We start from the raw sequence: 18,835 nt of genomic DNA on the forward strand, positions 1-18,835 counted from the left end.
CTACTCAATGGAAGAGTAGGAATTGGAAGAGGAAGGGTGGGGAAATGGGAAGGGAGGGAACAGATCCCCCCCCCCCCCCCTGCAAGTGGCAACCTGACCAGGTACCAGGGGCCCTGAGGGCAGACAGTGGCTATGTGCCTACACGTTCTCCATGCAAGAGAATTAATTATCTGCTCATAGTGTCCTTTTGAACTATGAACTGCTTTTGCGGTGGCAGGCAAATGTGGATAGAGACAGAGCAGCAAGTGGCCCACCACTTTTTGGAGTTCAAGGCCAGCCTGTAAAGAAAATAACAAGGATAGACAAGTAAGAAAGGGAGACTGGAAGACCTGTCCCTTGCCCCATTACCTCCACAGCTATAGTACATCATCTGAGACACAAAGTGGGACCAGATATTCTCGAGGGAGTGGCGCTGTATGTGGCCACAGCAGATGAAGCGGTGGCAGGTAAGCCATGGGGAGGTATGAGTGGAGGCTTAATGCCAAATTATAAGATGTTCATGTAATAAGAAAACAAAAATGTTTTTAATAAATTACCTGATTCAGGGTCTGTTCAGAGCTGTCCAGCAGGCTCTGTGAGACGGGAGAGAAAGAAGAGGCAATGTGCTACTGCAGCCTAGCCACAGGAACATTTTCAGTCTCTGCTTCTCCCCACAGTCAGGAAATGCCCTTGAGATTGGGAGGGGGGTCGAAACAAGTGAGCTCCCCAGTGCTGCTGCCACCACTTATTCCCAATACTGGCAGCAGCACTGAAACACTCGCACAACTGCGGATGAAATAAAAAAAAGCAGTTGCTACACCTACTGGAAGCCTTAGGCAAGCTCCCGGTGATGAAAGTAAGGCTCAGTATGATGGTGTCATCAATTTAACTTCACTTCTGGACCATGGCACTGCTGTAAATGAATAAAGTTGTTTTTCTTTTTAAATAAGTAAATACAAATAAAATTCCAATTGAAGGTTGGGTTCATCAGAGGAAGAATCAAATGTTTTAAAAACCCAAAGTGAATCCCAGCAATCCTAATAAAAGTATACATATAAACCTAAACTATAAGCCAAAACAAAATAACCACTGTAATGAGGTAAAACCTGCTTTGAGGCCGCAAAAGCAGAGTTGTACTAAAAAAGAGAAAACCAACACCCTAGTTAGACAGCAGGGGGCATATTTCAACCCAGAACAAACAAACAAATCGGGGAGGAAGGCACATTGAGTTAGACAGCAGGGGGCATATTTCAACCCAGAACAAACAAACAAATCGGGGAGGAAGGCACATTGAGTTAGACAGCAGGGGGCATATTTCAACCCAGAACAAACAAACAAATCGGGGAGGAAGGCACATTGAGTTAGACAGCAGGGGGCATATTTCAACCCAGAACAAACAAACAAATCGGGGAGGAAGGCACATTGAGTTAGACAGCAGGGGGCATATTTCAACCCAGAACAAACAAACAAATCGGGGAGGAAGGCACATTGAGTTAGACAGCAGGGGGCATATTTCAACCAGAACAAACAAACAAATCGGGGAGGAAGGCACATTGAGTTAGACAGCAGGGGGCATATTTCAACCCAGAACAAACAAACAATCGGGGAGGAAGGCACATTGAGTTAGACAGCAGGGGGCATATTTCAACCCAGAACAAACAAACAAATCGGGGAGGAAGGCACATTGAGTTAGACAGCAGGGGGCATATTTCAACCCAGAACAAACAAACAAATCGGGGAGGAAGGCACATTGAGTTAGACAGCAGGGGGCATATTTCAACCCAGAACAAACAAACAAATCGGGGAGGAAGGCACATTGAGTTAGACAGCAGGGGGCATATTTCAACCCAGAACAAACAAACAAATCGGGGAGGAAGGCACATTGAGTTAGACAGCAGGGGGTGTTGAAGGGCTTGAGAAGAACTACAATTCCCAGGTTTACGGAGGCACAGCTGAACCTATGGGCCAGAGAAGAGGTGGAGCAAGCAGTTGAATCAAGCAGTAATGAATCTGGCACACCTGAACCCATGGCAATAGAGGAGAAGGGTGTGCCTGAATGATGGAGGTGGTCTGAAAAGACCTGTTCTTCAGAGGCTGAGGAAGAGATGGAGGTGAATTCTCTGACAGAGGAGTCCTCAGAATCTGCCATGGAGACAGAGTGAGTGACCTGGTTGGGAGAAGGGAGGTTTTAAAGTGTTAGGAAGAATGTTCTTTCTCTTAAGCTAAGCTGCATCGAGTTTGCTGTTTGGTTTGGCAAGACCGCAACCTGCTGCACAACTGAGGGGAGTTGGGGTGGGTTGAGCAACTCCCAAGCAGGGCGGTGATTTGGCTGAGAAAGCCTAATCTTGTAGCCATATAAGAAAGGGAGTTCTTTTGACCTTTTGGGGTGACTGTTAGTAAAAGAAGTTGATAAGAGGGACTGAGACTTTCTGATTATGCATTGTTGTTTTGTATTTTACTTGGGTGGAACTTGGTGGCACTCTGAGCCAAGCAGTTCCTGGGTTTAAGGACAGGCCGTCCCGAGGCCAGGAGGCCTGCAGCAAGGCCCTACAGAACCAAAGTAGCTGCTAGGACTAACAGCTGAGGATACCATGGGGCAAAAGTTTCAGAATGGGAGACCATTCGGAGTGGGACTAGCAACCTGGGAGTGACTTCGGAGGTCGCCCACGACACCCCAGGGCACAGCACACTGGATCTCTAGGAGGCTTTTCATGACCCCAAACTTGACTTTTAAAGGTGAGAAATACCTAGAAACAGTGATGTTTCAAATGTCCCTAAAAAGGTATAAAAATGTCTGAAAATGATTAAAATAAATGAAACAAGAGTATAGGTGGCATATAATTAAGGGCCAAGGACACCTATTTAAATATAAATGTTATCAAAAAGTGTCAATTAATATGAGCACTTATAAGAAATATTGTATTTTGTATCAAAAAAGACACAGAGTAAAACTAAAAGGAAACATAGTGTAACATCTTTAAATCAATTGTTTAATGTATTCTGAGGGAAATAATTTAAAAAAATGTATGATTATTTCTTAAAGGTAAATATTATAGTTGAATAATAAAATTAGCGAAGTATGTGGTTTTGTTGATGGATTTGAGTTTGTGTATCGATAGGTATTAAAGTTCTACATTTCATGAGTTTCTTTTTATTTTAAAATTTTTTTAGTTTGTGCCAACACTGTATGGGATGTTCTCTGATGAAGGATTAAAATCCCCTGAGGAAGCTATTCAAGTGAAACAAGTGCCTTGTTGGAATGGGATATATGCATAACAGGAACAGAGAGACATTGTAAAGAATATCATCATTTAAGATACAGTATAAGAGGAAGTACATTACATAGAGACATTAATGTGCTAATACTGCTAATTAACTGATTCATGTGTATATAAACATTGAATGTGATTTTGAAACAATGTATTATTGATTACTAGGTAGAAATGGATGTGTTATTGTAAAATAGTGAGATAATGTACATGTTTATATGATAGTTTTAACCTATATGGAGATACTGTGGTGTTAATGGTGTTAAAAAAAAAACAGCCTTGTGTATGCATGAATTAAGTTAGTTAATAGGAAAGGGTTAGCTCATCGATTGGAAGATAATAGGATTGGCTTCATATATTTTAAGGGATAAGATAGCGAGGGAAGGGTAGTTTATCATATGAGGTGAATGGTGTATGAATGTACGATTGAGGTATAAATAGGGTTGTTTTTATGGGGTAGGTGGGATTTGTGAAAAGGTTTATTATAAATATTAATTTTTTGACAGAAGATTTATTTAATAAAGAATTGGAATTTAAAGATTTTTCCTACATTAAAAGATGGGGTTTTTTTTTTTTACAATTTTATAGATGTTAAATCAATATTATATTATGATGATAAAAGTTTGATAAGTTATTTGGAGGTGAATGTGTATTGATATATATAGAAATTTAAAAACAGAGTGAGATAAGAGCACTCTCTACCTTTTTTTAGAGTGTAGTTTCCCAAACACCAGACAGTACTACTATATTTATACAGAATCCTCCCACACCATTAATGCAACATTTATATATGTATTATTTGAATGATCATTACACTTGAGACTAACAAGGTAGTGTATGCAGTCTTGTGCCCCTGTCAAAAGATTTATATTGGACAGATGAGATTAACAATCAAAAGCAGAATTATTCAACATAAAAGCTGCATTAGGACTAAACACTTAGTCTCCCCTGGTAAAACATTGGCTTTTGTGTAATCATGCAGTAGATGATTTGACATTTTTTTTTTGTTATCCAGCAAGTCCAATTACCCAGAAGGGGGGATATTTCTTTAAGACTTCGTCAAGTTGAACAGAAATGTATTTACTGGTGGGAGTCGGTCCCACCTGATGGCTTAAATGCCACAATAGAATGGGATGCATTCTTTTAGGGATATGCAGAAAGGGGTGGGAAACAGAGATTTGTGTGTTTGATGAGGGGATGTGAGTGTGAGGTAGATACAATGGTGTGTGTGTGTGAAGAAAAGATCTTTTTGGGAAGCCTATAAGGAATTGATTGGGTTAGAGAGGGTGATTTGGGCATTAGAATGATACAAGATGGGGAGTAATGCGCTTGACCTGACAGTAATAATTGAGGGAGGAATATGAAAATCCTTTGTGGTAAGTCAATGAGAATGAGCAGGAGTGGTTGTATAAAGTTTTCTGTTCAAAGGTTTGTGGTATTGGAAAGTTCCCAGATGGGGAGGGTGTGTTTTTATGTGGTGAGTGACAGAGATTCAGTACCCGGATGAGATTAGGGGTGGATATAATCTAATGCGCAGCCACGGCGTTCTGAAACTTCAAATTGGAACCTGTAGCAGTCAGTAATGGCGCAGTGGCCATGAAGAAAAAATTGAAAAAAAAGGATTTGGTTAAGTTCGGTGCAATGAGTTCTCTTTCTTTTTTAATGTGGAAACATGTGCTGTAAATGGTGATTTATAACAACTTGGTGAAATGTTTTTGAATCTGTTAAATGCAGAGATCTACTATTTGAGAACATAAGACACAGACTCTTCAAAACGTGTTAGTGAGTAATTTGTACCCATGAAGAACTTTAAGATAATGTAAGATTTGGAAAAGGGTTTTAATACAAGATGTTGAAATATGCAGATGGTGTTTATGGGGATGTTTGTGTAAGAGAAATGATGGTGATGTGGTATGTTTTTATTTTAAAGCTGCAAGTGAGTTTAGCTTCCCCCTCATGAAGCCAAGCAGATGGTGAAACATTGAGGCCTCTGTGTTGGGGTTAATCTATGAAGATCAAGAGATTGTGGGGTGTTTACCTATGAGAACCTGAGATACAGCTGTGACTGTTGGAAAGAAAAGGAAGGTGGCTACCTTTGAAGATACAGCAGGATGGGAAGATATGAATATTTGTGGTGAAGAGTGGGGTGAAAGAGCCTCTTCGGTTTTTAGTAAAATTTGGGAATACTAAAATTGAAAAGTGGGATATTTTGTATTTGGGGTACAATATGGTGTGATTTTAATTATGTGGGTGTGTAGTTGATTTGATAAATCTTCTTTTCCCAAAAATATCTTATTTATCCTCATTGTTTTTTGTTTTTTGCTAAACTAACTACATTCCAGATGGTTTTCCCTGATCCAGTCTGGGTTTTCCCCCTTAGCAAGGCTGCTCAACATTCTAAATAGTTTTGAATGCCCAAAGCAAAGCTGTAGCCATATAAACAGTCAGCTTGGCTGCGATCTTCGTTGTGGAAGGACACTTTGGGGAGTAGTGAAGTGACCTGGTTCAATGGGTTTAAAGTTATTTTAAAAAGAGAGAAAGCACATCAAAATTATATCTAAGCTGTCCTCACTTGAAGCAAAGGGGTTAATTTTTTAACAGCTGACATATGAATATAGAAACTCAAAAGTACAAGCATTAGTCCTTCAGAGAGATCATGAGGCATTGATACAGTAGCATATTTTTAATTGCTTATAGTTTAGAATTGTAGTCAGAGCATCAGTTGAAACAGCTAAGAGCAAACTGCTGAACAGATAGTTTGTGACAAAAGCAGTCTGAGGCTCTCTAAAGAGTAAAATTCATTAAAGTAATATAAAGTTTCACATAATATTGACTGAGAGGAATTATGAAAAGTGACTTAAATTTTATATTTTCTATGTAAACCATAAACCATATTTTCTATGTAAACTTGTTTCTGTGTAAACCAGCATGATGTGACTTGTTCATGAATGCCGGTATATAAAAAACCTAAATAAATAAATATATGAGGCAGTGTTCACATAAGGAGCAGGGAGAATTAGCTTAAGTTCTAATGATAAGCTGAAATGCAGAAATATAATCAGCTTTAGACAGGGAAATGGCAGTAAGTGTGAGATGCAAGGAGAGTGTGGTTGTAGGGATGTGAATCGTTTTCCATATCGTCTTAACGATAGAAATCGTGTGGCAGGGCAAGAAAATCGTCTTAGGCACAATTTTTTAGTTAAAAAATCGTTAAAAATCGTTTTTTCCGATTAGTGCGCACTAACTGGGAGTTAGTGCGCACTAACTGAAAATGATACAATTTGACACTTTTCAGGTCAGTTAAGGTCAGTTTAGGAATGAATATGTATTCCTATTGGCTGCCCTCTTATTTATTCATGTTACCAAGTTTCCTACTGACAGTATATGGGGGATGGGAAATGGAGACAGTTGGTAGCTTGACAAAACAAGTAATGTGATCAGTCAATGTGACTAGAACTTGTGCCCTAACCCTGATACCAGGGGTATTGTGATCTTCCTGCACACAGTGCCCTATCCCTATTAATACCAGGAGTGTTGTGATCTTCCTGCACACAGTGCCCTATCCCTAATACCAGGGGTGTTGTGATCTTCCTGCACACAGTGCCCTATTCCTGATACTGGGGGTGTTGTGATCTTCCTGCACACAGTGCCCTATTCCTGATACCGGGGGTGTTGTGATCTTCTTGCACACATCCCGATATCAGGGATAGGGCACTGCGTGCAGGAAGATCACAACACTCCTGGTATTAATAGGGATAGGGCACTGCATGCATGAAGATCACAACACTCCTGGTATTAATAGGGATAGGGCACTGCATGAAGGAAGATCACAACACCCCTGGTATCAGGGATAGGGCACTGTGTGCAGGAAGATCACAATACCCCGGAGGAGTGAGGGTCAGGCAGCTCCCCCCTGTCTGTGAAGCCAGCCTCTCACTAGTAATGCAGGGAGGGAGCTGTCTCAGACTTCACCATCCTCCCCCCCCCCCCCCCCCTCACCCACACACCATTCACTAGCTGGGACATGGGGGAAGTCAGGAGTGAGGGTCAGGCAGCTCCCCCCTGTCTGTGAAGCCAGCCTCTCACTAGTAATGCAGGGAGGGAGCTGTCTCAGACTTCACCATCCACCCCCCCCCCTCACCCACACACCATTCACTAGCTGGGACATGGGGAAGTCAGGAGTGAGGGTCAGGCAGCTCCCCCCTGTCTGTGAAGCCAGCCTCTCACTAGTAATGCAGGGAGGGAGCTGTCTCAGACTGGTATCAGGGTTAGGGCACTGTGTGCAGGAAGATCACAACAGTCCTGGTATTAATAGGGATAGGGCACTGTAAGAGATGACTGTAGTAGATTGAATAAAGATCTGATGTTTCTGCTCTCCTCACACCAAACAAAAACAACACACAAGCAGAGAAGCCCTTCTTACAAAGCTGAGCTAGTGAGTTAAGTAGGAGGAAAAGTAAACATACTGGTGCCAGTGTGGCTACTTAAAAAATACACTTACCAACAATCAATTACATATATTTGAACTGTGTACAGTTCCAGCCAGGACCACCTTTCTAAAATGCACAGTGATTGGCAAATTCAACATGCACTAGCATTTCAGGTGCCTGCTAACAAAAATAATAAACAAACAAGTTCTAGTCACGTGAGTGCTGATCATTACATTACTTTTTTTGTCAAGCTTCCAACTGTTTCCATTTCACATCCCCCCAACCATATTGGTAACATCAATAGATAAGAGCACAGCCAGCCAATAGGAATACATACATACATATTCATTCCTAAGTGACCTTTACTGACCTGGGAAGTGTGAACACTTTGTTTCATTTTCTGTTGGTGTTCGTTAGTTTCCAGTTCCATTTCCCATCCCCCCAACCATCACCTCAGTGGTAACCTTGGTAACATCAATAGATAAGAGGGCAGCCAGCCAATAGGAACACACATTCATTCCTAACTGACCTTCAGTGACCTGGAAAGTGTTTATTTGTATCATTTTCAGTTAGTGCGCACTAACGGGGAGTTAGTGCGCACTAACACGATTTAACGATTTTTAACGATAAATCGTTAGAATTTCTATTGTATCATGTTCTATAACGATTTAAGACGATATAAACATTATCGGACGATAATTTTAATCGTTGAAAAACGATTCACATCCCTATTTGCCAACCAATAAATCACATTATACCCTGGAGCTGATGTTAAGTTATTGTTGCAAAGAAGTTTACCTATGTAAACCATCAAGATTTGTTGATTAATAGTTATAATGTTACTTCTGTTAAACCGTTGTGATCATTACATGGAACGACAGTATATAAAATGTCTAAATAAACGTGCTTTGTTTTAAGATTCTTATGTCTCATTATGATTTATTCCTCTTGCTTTAATATTTCTTGTCTATATTGTTGTTGTACTGTAGTTCTTTTACATTCTGATGTTTTTAAGTTAGGTTATATGCATTTTTTAATAGCCATGTTTTTAGCTCACAATTAAATCTTTCTGTCTGGTATAACACATAACATCCCAGGTAGAAAGTTCCAAAGCTTTGGACTTGCTATGGAAAATACACGGTCTTTTACTTGAGTCTGTACTCCGAATAGTGGAACAGTCAATAGTCCTTTATTTTGAGATCTTAATTTTTTGCTGAAGTATGCATGGTTGTAATGTCATACTGATCATACCAGTATTACTAGAATGAATGATTTTCAATATATTGATAGATTCAGGATTGAATGGGCAGCCAGTGCAGCGAGATCAGTGATGGTGTAATGCGATCACATTTCCTAGTTCTTAATAAAAGTCTAGCTGAGGCATTTTGCAATAGTTATAGTGGTTTCAAGAGAAATGTGGGAAGACAGAGTAACAGTCTATATTTGAGAAAATAGTTTGCAGTACAGTATGGAAATCTTAGGTTTCAACCAATGTAATATATGTAACTTGGCATAACCTGTATTAATTTATTGATGTGCTTTTTCATAGTAAAGTTTTCATCCAGTTGGATACCTAAATTCTGTAGTTGGCTTGTGGGAATAATTTGAAAAGTACCCAAGGCTAGGATTGGAGGTGTAACTTTAGAAGGATTTCTACTTAACCAAATGACTTCAGTCTTTCTAGGGTTTAATGTTAGTTTAAGATGAGAGAGCTCTTGCTGTATTGTTTTCAAATAGGTCAATAGTGTTGATACTGTATTTTCCAGTGATTTAGAGAATGGGATGTAAAATTGTATGTCAGCATACAAGAAGAAAGACATTTCTAAATTCTCCAGTCATTTACACAGTGGGAGTATATAAATATTATTGCTGAGAGGGCTGAACCTTCAGGGTCACCTGTATCAATATAGAAAGTATCAGATATGTGCTTGCCCAATTTGACTTGGGATGACCTATTAGGAAGGAAGAGCTGTGATTAGCCTTAGGGACCCAAGATGTGAACTCCTGCTCCGCCTTAATTAGACCTCAAATAACTGTAGAGACTCATTGGACAGCCATCTCGAGATTGTAAAAATCTCTCACAAATAGAATTGATAGAACTTTGATTTCTTTATAGGAGTTGCATTCTCAAATGGGCTCTCATTTCCAAAAATGTTGCAAATATGAAAAGAAGTTTGATAGACTGGAAGCACAATTTACTACTTAGCAGAATTTTTCAACAGCTTTAATTAAAGACAGTGAGATTGTACATTATAAGTTCGAAGATATGGAAAATTATTCAACAAAGTTAAATTTACATTTTCTGAATTTCCCAAAGTTTTCATAATAGCACCTAGGAATATGTTAAAGTTTTATATTGAAATGTTGAAGGTCCCTAATGATGCAACTCCTCCTATTATGAATGTTTTCAATCTTCCGAGTAAGAGGAATCGAACACATTGTAAGTTCTTCTGTTAAATCTGATTTATCCTAAGAGACTTTAGACTTAACTGCTTTTCTTCAAGAGCAACTTGGTTATAAAGAATAAAATCACAGAACATTTAGATAGACAGACATGGTTTAATGGGATACAGCCAGCATGGACTTACCCACAAATCTACTTGCCTCATAAATCTACATTTTTATGAAGGGGTGAATAAACGTGGAAAAAGGTGAACAGGTAGATGTGGTGTATATGGATTTTCAGAAGGCATTCGACACAGACCCTCATGAGAGGCTTCTTCCTTTTTTGTTATTTGTAAACTTTCATATCCCTTGTTTTAAATATGTAAACCGTTGTGATGGCATTACCGAATGATGGTATATAAAACTTGATAGATAAATAAATAAAAAGTCATGGGATAGAAAGTAATATCCTTTTGTGGATTGCAAACTAGTTAAAAGACAGGAAACAGAGTAGGATTAAATGGTCTGTTTTCACAGTGGAGTGCCTCAGGGCTCTGTACTAGGACTGGTGCTTTTTAAATATATTTATAAATGATCTGGAAGGGGGCATGATGAGAGATGTGCTTAAATTTGCATATGATACAATTATTCAGCGTAGTTAAATCTCAAGCAAATTGTGATAAATTGCAAGAAGACCTTGTGAGACTGGAAGATTGGGTAAGTGCAAGGTAATGCAAATAGGGAAAAATAACTCTTTCTGTGGTTACATGATATTAGCTTCTACATTAGGAGTTACCACCCAGGAAAGAGGTCTAGGCTTTATAGTGGATGGTAAATGGAACCTACTGTGAAGAGAGAATGGTGTTAAGCAGCAGAGTGCCACAAGGATTGGTGTTGGGACCGGTCCTGTTCAATATCTTTGTGAGCAAAATTGTGGAAGGGATAGAAGGTAAAATTTGTCTTTTTGCAGATGCTACTAAGATCTGCAACAGAGGGGACATGCCGAAAGGAGTAAAGAGAATTGAAACATGATTTAAGGAAGCTTGGTCAACAAAATGGCAGCTGGGATTCAATGCCAACAAGTGCAGAGTCATGCATCTGGGGTGTGGTAATCCAAAAGAGCTGTATGTGATGGGGGGTGAAGGGCTGTTATGCATGGAGCAAGAGTGGAACTTTGGGGTGATAGTGTAGCAATGTAACAGGGCGATAGCTAAAGCCAGAAGAATTCTGGGCTGCATAGAGAAGAAAAACCAGTAAGAAAAAGGAAGTGATAATCCCCTTGTACAGGTTCTTGGTGAGGCCTCACCTGGAGTATTATGTTCAGTTCTGGAGACCCTGTCTCGAAAGGGACAGAGACAGGATGGAGGCAGTCCAGAGAAGGGTGACAAAAATAGTGGAGGGTCCCCATCAAATGACTTATGAGGAGAGGTTGAAGGACCTAAATATGTATACCCTAGAGGAGAGGAGGTGCAGGGGAGATATGATACAGACCTTCAGATACCTGAAAGGTTTTAATGATGTACATTTGACAAACCTTCTCCATTGGAAAGAAATCAGTATTTATTTATTTATTTTGGATTTTTATATACCGACGTTCTCAATACAGGTATCGAATCAGGTCGGTTTACATAGAACAAAACTGTCGCAATAGGGCATTACATTAAACAGCGTTTCTTAACATATGAGTAGCATATAACATATAACACAAATATAAATAATATAAATTAGATATTACATATACAATAATAATAATAACTTGTCAACAGGACGTGGATAAATATAAGGAATGTTTAAAACGTGAATAAATATCTTGAATAATTAAAGGGGTAGTCTAGAATGTGATATGTGGGTACATAGACCTTGTTGATGTGCAAAAAGTCCGAGTTATGCATGGTTTAAAGAAGACTGATGAATCAGAGAAGGAGTCTTAAACAGGTGTGTTGTTCAGATCTGGCGTGGTTGGTTCTTGAGGGGGGTATAGGTGATCGAGGATCTGATGTTGGACTATTTTTCTCTTTGACCTGTGTCTGAGTGATCTTGAGATTCTGTATAGGCTTGCCTGAAAAGCCACGTTTTTAGGTTTTTCTTAAAAGTTAGATGACAGGGCTCTTGGCGTAGATCCGGCGGTAATGAGTTCCAGAGGGTGGGCCCGGCTGTGGAGAGTGCTAGTTTTGTTAGTGTAGTTTTGATTGGGGGAGCATATAAGGAACCTTTGTAGTTGTACCTTATGGGTCTTTGTGATGTGTGAGGGCGGAGTTGTGAGTTTAGATTTAGGTGGGCGATGCCCATGATATCCTTGTGGATCATTGATAATGTCCTGTAGGTGATTCTAGCTTTTATAGGAAGGCTGTGAAGAATAGGTGTTATGTGAGTTCTTTTATTTGTGTTAGTGAGTAGCCTCGCTGCGGCATTCTGCACCATCTGTAATGGTCTTGTGGATAAGGCTGGAAGACCTAGCAGTAGAGAGTTGCAGTAGTCCAGTTTGGACAGAATTATAGACTGGACTACTAGCCGGAAGTCACTGAAGTGAAGAAGAGGTTTAAGATTTTTTAGCACGGAGTTTGAAATAGCATTCTTTGGTTGTGTTGGTAATGAAGGATTTAAGGTTGAATTTGTTGTCGAGACGCACCCCCAGGTCTCTGACGGAGGTGGAGTGGTTAATAGTTAGTTTTGAGAATTGTGTTGCGCTTTGGGAGTTGGTAAGGGTATGGTTTTCGTCAGGTGAGATGAGGATTTCTGTTTTGTTTGGGTTGAGTATGAGGTTCAAGCTGGATAGCAGAGTGTTGATAGCTTGTAAGCAGTTATTCCAATGTGCCCAAGTTTTTTGCAGTGATTCTGTGATGGGCATGAGAATCTGGATGTCATCAGCGAAAATATAATGTTTTAGCTTGAGGTTAGAGAGTAAGTGGCATAGTGGAAGCAGGTAAATATTAAATAACGTAGGGGAGAGAGATGATCCTTGTGGTACTCCTCTAGTTGATTTGATAGGGTGTGATTCTTCATTATTGATTTTTACTCTGTAGAATCTGTTCTCCAGGAACGATTGGAACCAGCTATGAGCTTCTCCTTGAATTCCTATATCGGATAGCCGTTCGAGTAGGATGGTATGGTTGACTGTGTCGAATGCGGCGGATAGGTCAAGGAGAGCGAGGAGGTAAGGTTGTTTTTTTTCGAGATTAATAAGGATGCTGTCAGATAATGATGTTAGAAGAGCTTCAGTGTTTTGTGATTTCCTGAAGCCAAACTGGAAAGGGGAGAGAATGTTGTTATCCTCCAGGTATTCCGACAGTTGCTTGTTGATGAATCTTTCCATCACTCTTGAGATCAGGGGAAGGTTAGCGATAGGGCGGAAATTTGCAGGGTCATCCGTTGAAAGGTTTGGTTTTTTTAGTAAAGGTTTCAGAACGGCTATCTTGAGTTGATCTGGGACCTTTCCTTGAATTAAGGAGCAGTTGACCTCTAGTAGAACTAGAGGTCACGAAATGATACCCCAGGGACCAATGTCAGGAAATATTTCTTCCAATCACAAACTACAAGCCCAGAACACAATGTAATCTGGGGCCTTACACAACCAAATCCAACATTAATCACCAAGTTAATTTAAATTTATTAATTATATTGAAATTTCTTTTACTTTTCTGTTTCTTTTCTTTTTGTGGGACCTCCAGGTACACAGTATGTATGAGTCACAAACTGCTTTTACTCATAAGTCCAACTTTATTTTATTATTTCATTATATTAAAAATCTATTACCAGATCTCTGGATAGTTCATTTTATTTTATTATATCAAAGGTCCCCAAAAGAGCAGTCTTTGTAGAGAAAATATCTTAACAGCGAGAGTAAAGTCCAAACTCCACACTTATCTTAGCATTACCGTTGTCACCCGGACATGGATCCAGTTTCGATATCCCATCTGCATCTGGGGATTTTTCTATACTAGGGATGTGAATCGTTTTTTGACGATTTAAAACAATCGTCAGATATATTTTAAATCGTCAAAAATAGTTAGAGCTGCGATACAATAACAATTCCCCCGATTTATCGTCAAAAAATCGTAAATCGGGGGAGGGCGGAAAAACCGGCACACCAAAACAACCCTAAAACCCACCCCAACCTTTTAAAACAAATCCCCCACCCTCCCGAACCACCCCAAAATGTTTTAAATTACCTGGGGTCCAGTGGGGGGGTCCCAGCGCAATCTCCCGCGATCGGGCCACGGCTGCGTCAATAGAAATGGTGCCGGTGGCCCTTTGCCCTTACCATATGACAGGGCAAAGGTAGCGCCGGTGCCATTTTGGTTCCTGTCACCCGACGTCATGAGTGCAGGAGATCGCTCCTGGACCCCCGCTGGACCCCCAGGGACTTTTGGCCAGCTTGGGGGGGCCTCCTGACCCCCACAAGACTTGGTCGCTCCCGGACCCCCGCTGGACTTTTGGCAAGTCTTGTGGGGGTCAGGAGGCCCCCCCCAAGCTGGCCAAAAGTCCCTGGGGGTCCAGCGGGGGTCCGGGAGCGATCTCCTGCACTTGTGACGTCGGGTGACAGGAACCAAAATGGCGCCGGCGCTACCTTTGCCCTGTCATAGCACTGCGTCAATAGAAATGGTGCCGGTGGCAAAGGGCCACCGGCACCATATCTATTGACGCAGCCGTCGCCTGAGAGCGGGAGATCACGTCGGGACCCCCCCCACTGGACCCCAGGTAATCTAAAACATTTTGGGGTGGTTCGGGAGGGTGGGGGATTTGTTTTAAAGGGTCGGGGTGGGTTTTAGGGTTGTTTTGGTGTGCCGGTTTTCCCACCATCCCCCGATTTACGATTTTTTACAATTTAAAAAAACAAAACATGACGATCAGATTTCCCTCCCCCCCAGCCAAAATCGATCGTTAAGACGATCGATCACACGATTCACATCCCTATTCTATACATTACAGCATTTCTTCACAGAGAAGGTGGTGGATGCCTGGAATGCCCTTCTGGAGGAGGTGTTGAAGACAAAATTGGTGAGAGATTTCAAAGGGACATGGGATAAACACTGTGGATCCCTAAAGACTAGAGGATGGAAATGAGGAAAAGAGCACATGGAGGTAACTTGCTGGTGTGGCGGTTACTACCCTTAACCAATAAGCCTTCATACTGTTGATGCAACTCTATTATTATTCTCTGCTTTAACAGCAGGGGGAAAAGCGTAATTAGTTTCAGACAGCAACCAACAAGACATTGAATTTTATGATCTGGAAAAACAAGCACGGATGTAATTTGCTGATGCGGCTATTACTTCCCTTAACCAATAAGCCTTATACTTGTGATGCATCTCCAACATTTCTTGCCATTGAAGCAGAGAGCAGTAACAGGGCATTGGACTCAGACAGCACCCAACAAGGGCCCTGAATTTGACGTTTTGGTAAATTGGTGGATGCCACCCCCCCTGAAGCTACCATTAGGGGGGAGACCTGTATCCTGTGGCTGATGCTACCATAAGCTTGCTGAGCACTCTGGACCATTTGGTCCTTTTCTGCTGTTGTGAAATTGTTGGCTCAGTGTGCTGTGGTAGTCAAAAAAGTAAACAGAATATTAGGAATTATTAGGAAGGAAATGGCGAATAAAATGGTGGATGTCATAATGGCTCTGTATCAATCCATGGTGAGACTGCACCTTGAATACTGTGTGCAGTTCTGGTTGCCGCATCTCAAAGATATAGTTGTACTGGAGAAAGTATAGAGAAGGGTGACCAAAATGATAAAGTGGATGGAACGTCTCTCCTATGAGGAAAGGCTAAAGAGGTTAGGGCTGTTCAGCTTGGAGATGAGACGGCTAAGGGGGGATATGATAGAGTCTAGAAAATCATCAAAGGACTTGAACGGGTAAATGTGAATTGGTTATTTTCTCTTTCAGATAATACAAGGACTAGGGCGGCACTCAATGAAATTAGCAAGTAGCTCATTTAAAACAAACTGGAGAAAATTATTTTTCACTCAACACACAGAAGATGTGTTTATGGCAGTATTGTAACTGGGTTTAAAAAAAGATTTGGACTATTTCCTAGAGCAGAAGTTATTAAACTGCTATTAATCAATAAGGATTGGTAGCTTGGGATCTATTCATTTAGGGGTAGATTTTAAAAGGTATTTGCGCACACACATGTCTGCGCGGTTCCTGGTGTGCGCACATATTATAAAACCCTTAGGCTGCATGCACATACATGCAGGGGGGCCTAATTTTGTAAGAGGACATGTGGCGACACAATCAGGCCTCCCCCCAGTTCCCTTCTAGTCTGCTCAAATTAAGCAACGGACTGGGAGGGACCTTACCTACCCCCCTATCCAACCTTCCTTCCTTTTCCCCTCTCCATCCCGACCCCTAATTTTTTAATTGTTTTACTTACTGCGCCTCAGGAATAGAAGCAACTTATGTGCGCTGGCCAGCTGCTGGCTCACTTGTCCCTGGGACAGCGTACAATGGCGCCGTCCGCCCCCCCCCCCCCCCCAGCCCATTCCTTTGAAGAGGCCAGGCCCTTGTGTGCGTACCAGGGTTTACACGCATGGCCAGACCTGTTTGAAAATGCGCACGGCACGCATAAGGCCTGGCCACGCAAGTAATGCATGCGGTCCTTTGAAAATGTGTCCGTTTAATGTTTGGGTACTTGCCAGGTACTTGTGACTTGGATTGACCACTGTTGGCCACAGGATACTGGGCTTGATGGACTCTTGGCCTGACGCAGTATGACATATCTTATGTTCTTCTGCATTAGAGACTGATGAAAAGTGGACCCTACAAATGCTTTTTTTAGATTTAGAGTTTGTTTTTAGGTCAAAATTCACCATTTTTCTTGATGTAGCTGGGGCTGCTCAGCAAATACAAAAATATTTTCTTGAGAAAAAGCAGAGAGTTTCTTTTAAAGTTTCCTTGTAATGTTATGTTAAAATGGGGAATGCTAAATGTATATTTTTTGATCCAGATCCACTAGCAAGATTTTTACAGAATAGGATTACAGAATTAGTAATAAAAGGCTGTGGTATGAAGCCTTTTTAAAGTTAGGTTAGAATCTTTTCCTTTTTTTGGTATTTTCTCTTTTTCATCTCCCCCCTTCTTTAGCAGCTTCAAGTCTTGCATCTGTGGGCACCGGATGTCAATCACAGATGCCCACGAGGTTTGCTATAAGTGTCAGCCTGAACCATGACATGGCTAACAGCTATAATTGTGGCAGATGAATCCTAGGGTCCAACCAATCTTGGGCCTGGAAAATTCAGGATCTCTAGAGAGCATTCAGGGAATGTGTCCATGAATTCAGTTGTAGAAGTTGCTCCTTTCTTAGAGTGAAGCATCCTCAAGTTCTCACTGGGCTGAGTTGAGCAAGGGCTCCTCCCATTACCACTCCATGGTACAAGCTTCATCTCCTGCAGCACTGGACAGTAAGGCAAGAGATGACAGCATTTTTTGACTAGCAATTTTGCACAACCTGTTCAAGCATTAATCCACTCTCCTCTGATGGGGCTGGGTTGCTTGTTCAGGAAGTGCTTCATTGTACAACCTTCAGCTTAGGATTCCCTTCATGTCATGGGTAATTCAGCCCTGCTTATCAATTGCGAAAACAAGTTTACTTCCCTGTAAAAAGGGTTCTCCATAGATAACTAGATGAAATAGCCATGCTTATTAATTCCTATCTACCTCCCTATGCCACTAAAACTTGCTAAGCCCTGAAACTGATTGAAGATGTCATGAGGCAGCATGAGCACACACGAATCATAGTATATGATTGATTAAACTTTTACTGAGGACAGAAAGATTGGATGATGTCACCTCACGTTTCATAGCTAATTCATTTTGCAGTCTACAAGGAACCCTTTTACAGGTAAGCAAACTTGCTGTTTGTTTTCCTGTTATGGTACTCACAGTTGCCTGATTTAATAAGTATTTGCATCCCATTAAGGATGTGCATTTGTTTTAAAAGAATTTAAAAAATGTGATTAATAAGGGCAATTTGTTTCATTCGGTAGGCCCCCTAAATGGAACAAACCTTATTTGTTTATATTCATTTAAAATGAATGCCTCTTGCCTAAGACCAAAGCTGGGGCCTCACCTAGGGCATAGGCTGAGGCCCAAAGCAGGGGCTGTGGCCTAGGTCCGAGCAAGACGCCGGGGTCTCAGATGTTACCAGAGCCCCCCAATCAGTAATTTACCTAATCCATCGAGTATCCAAGGGCCAGGCCAAGTCCCAATGCCTGGGCCTCAGGCCTAGGTTGGAGCCCGGACCCAGGCCCGAGGCTGGATCCCAATGCCTGAGCCTCAGCCTAGGCCGGAGTCTGGGCCCAACTCCAGCACCATGCCTTGGCCCAGAGGCCGGGTCCCAATGCTAAGGAAACTCAGGCCCAGCCTGGAGACCAGGTCCTGATGCCTGAATCTTGGTCTGGGCCAAAGCCTCGCTGGCAGATCCGCACTGGACTGGGTAAATGAAGGCTGGGGGGATCCTGGTCCCAGCATTTTTCTGGGTGGGCAGGGTGAGTGGTGGAGACAAATGGGAGGCCCCATTTTCTTTTTTTGGGTTGTGCTTAGTTTTGTTTGTTTTTTTAACATTTGGTTAATTTTTTTACACGAATGAAACATTTCAAAAAACATCTCTACATCCTGTAGGAATGAACCTCCTAGTCTTAAAGTGGCACAAAATGGGTCTGGTTTAAAGGATATTCACAATGAGTCTTCATGAGGTTTGTTTTTTTTTTTTCTTTAATTTATATTCTGCCTTTTATGACACTCCTTACAGCTGATGGACATGTGGT

At 41.3% G+C, this 18,835-nt stretch overlaps 1 protein-coding gene across 2 annotated transcripts in view; it reads left to right on the forward strand.

The window, feature by feature from the left end:
• The first annotated feature begins 1,922 nt into the window (after positions 1–1,922).
• Positions 1,923–18,835, forward strand: part of LOC115091128 (monocarboxylate transporter 2-like) — a 107,446-nt gene continuing 90,533 nt past the window's right edge. The window contains exons 1-2 of one of the 2 annotated variants that reach the window (XM_029601054.1): positions 2,444–2,715; positions 3,151–3,273. The gene's annotated coding sequence lies outside the window, so the exon portion shown is untranslated. Of the gene's footprint in view, positions 2,138–2,443; positions 2,716–3,150; positions 3,274–18,835 lie in introns of those variants that run through there. The other variant, XM_029601055.1, reaches the window with a different exon arrangement.

Source organism: Rhinatrema bivittatum, chromosome 4 (genome assembly GCF_901001135.1).
Source record: "Rhinatrema bivittatum chromosome 4, aRhiBiv1.1, whole genome shotgun sequence".
In the NCBI taxonomy this organism is placed as follows: domain Eukaryota; kingdom Metazoa; phylum Chordata; class Amphibia; order Gymnophiona; family Rhinatrematidae; genus Rhinatrema; species Rhinatrema bivittatum.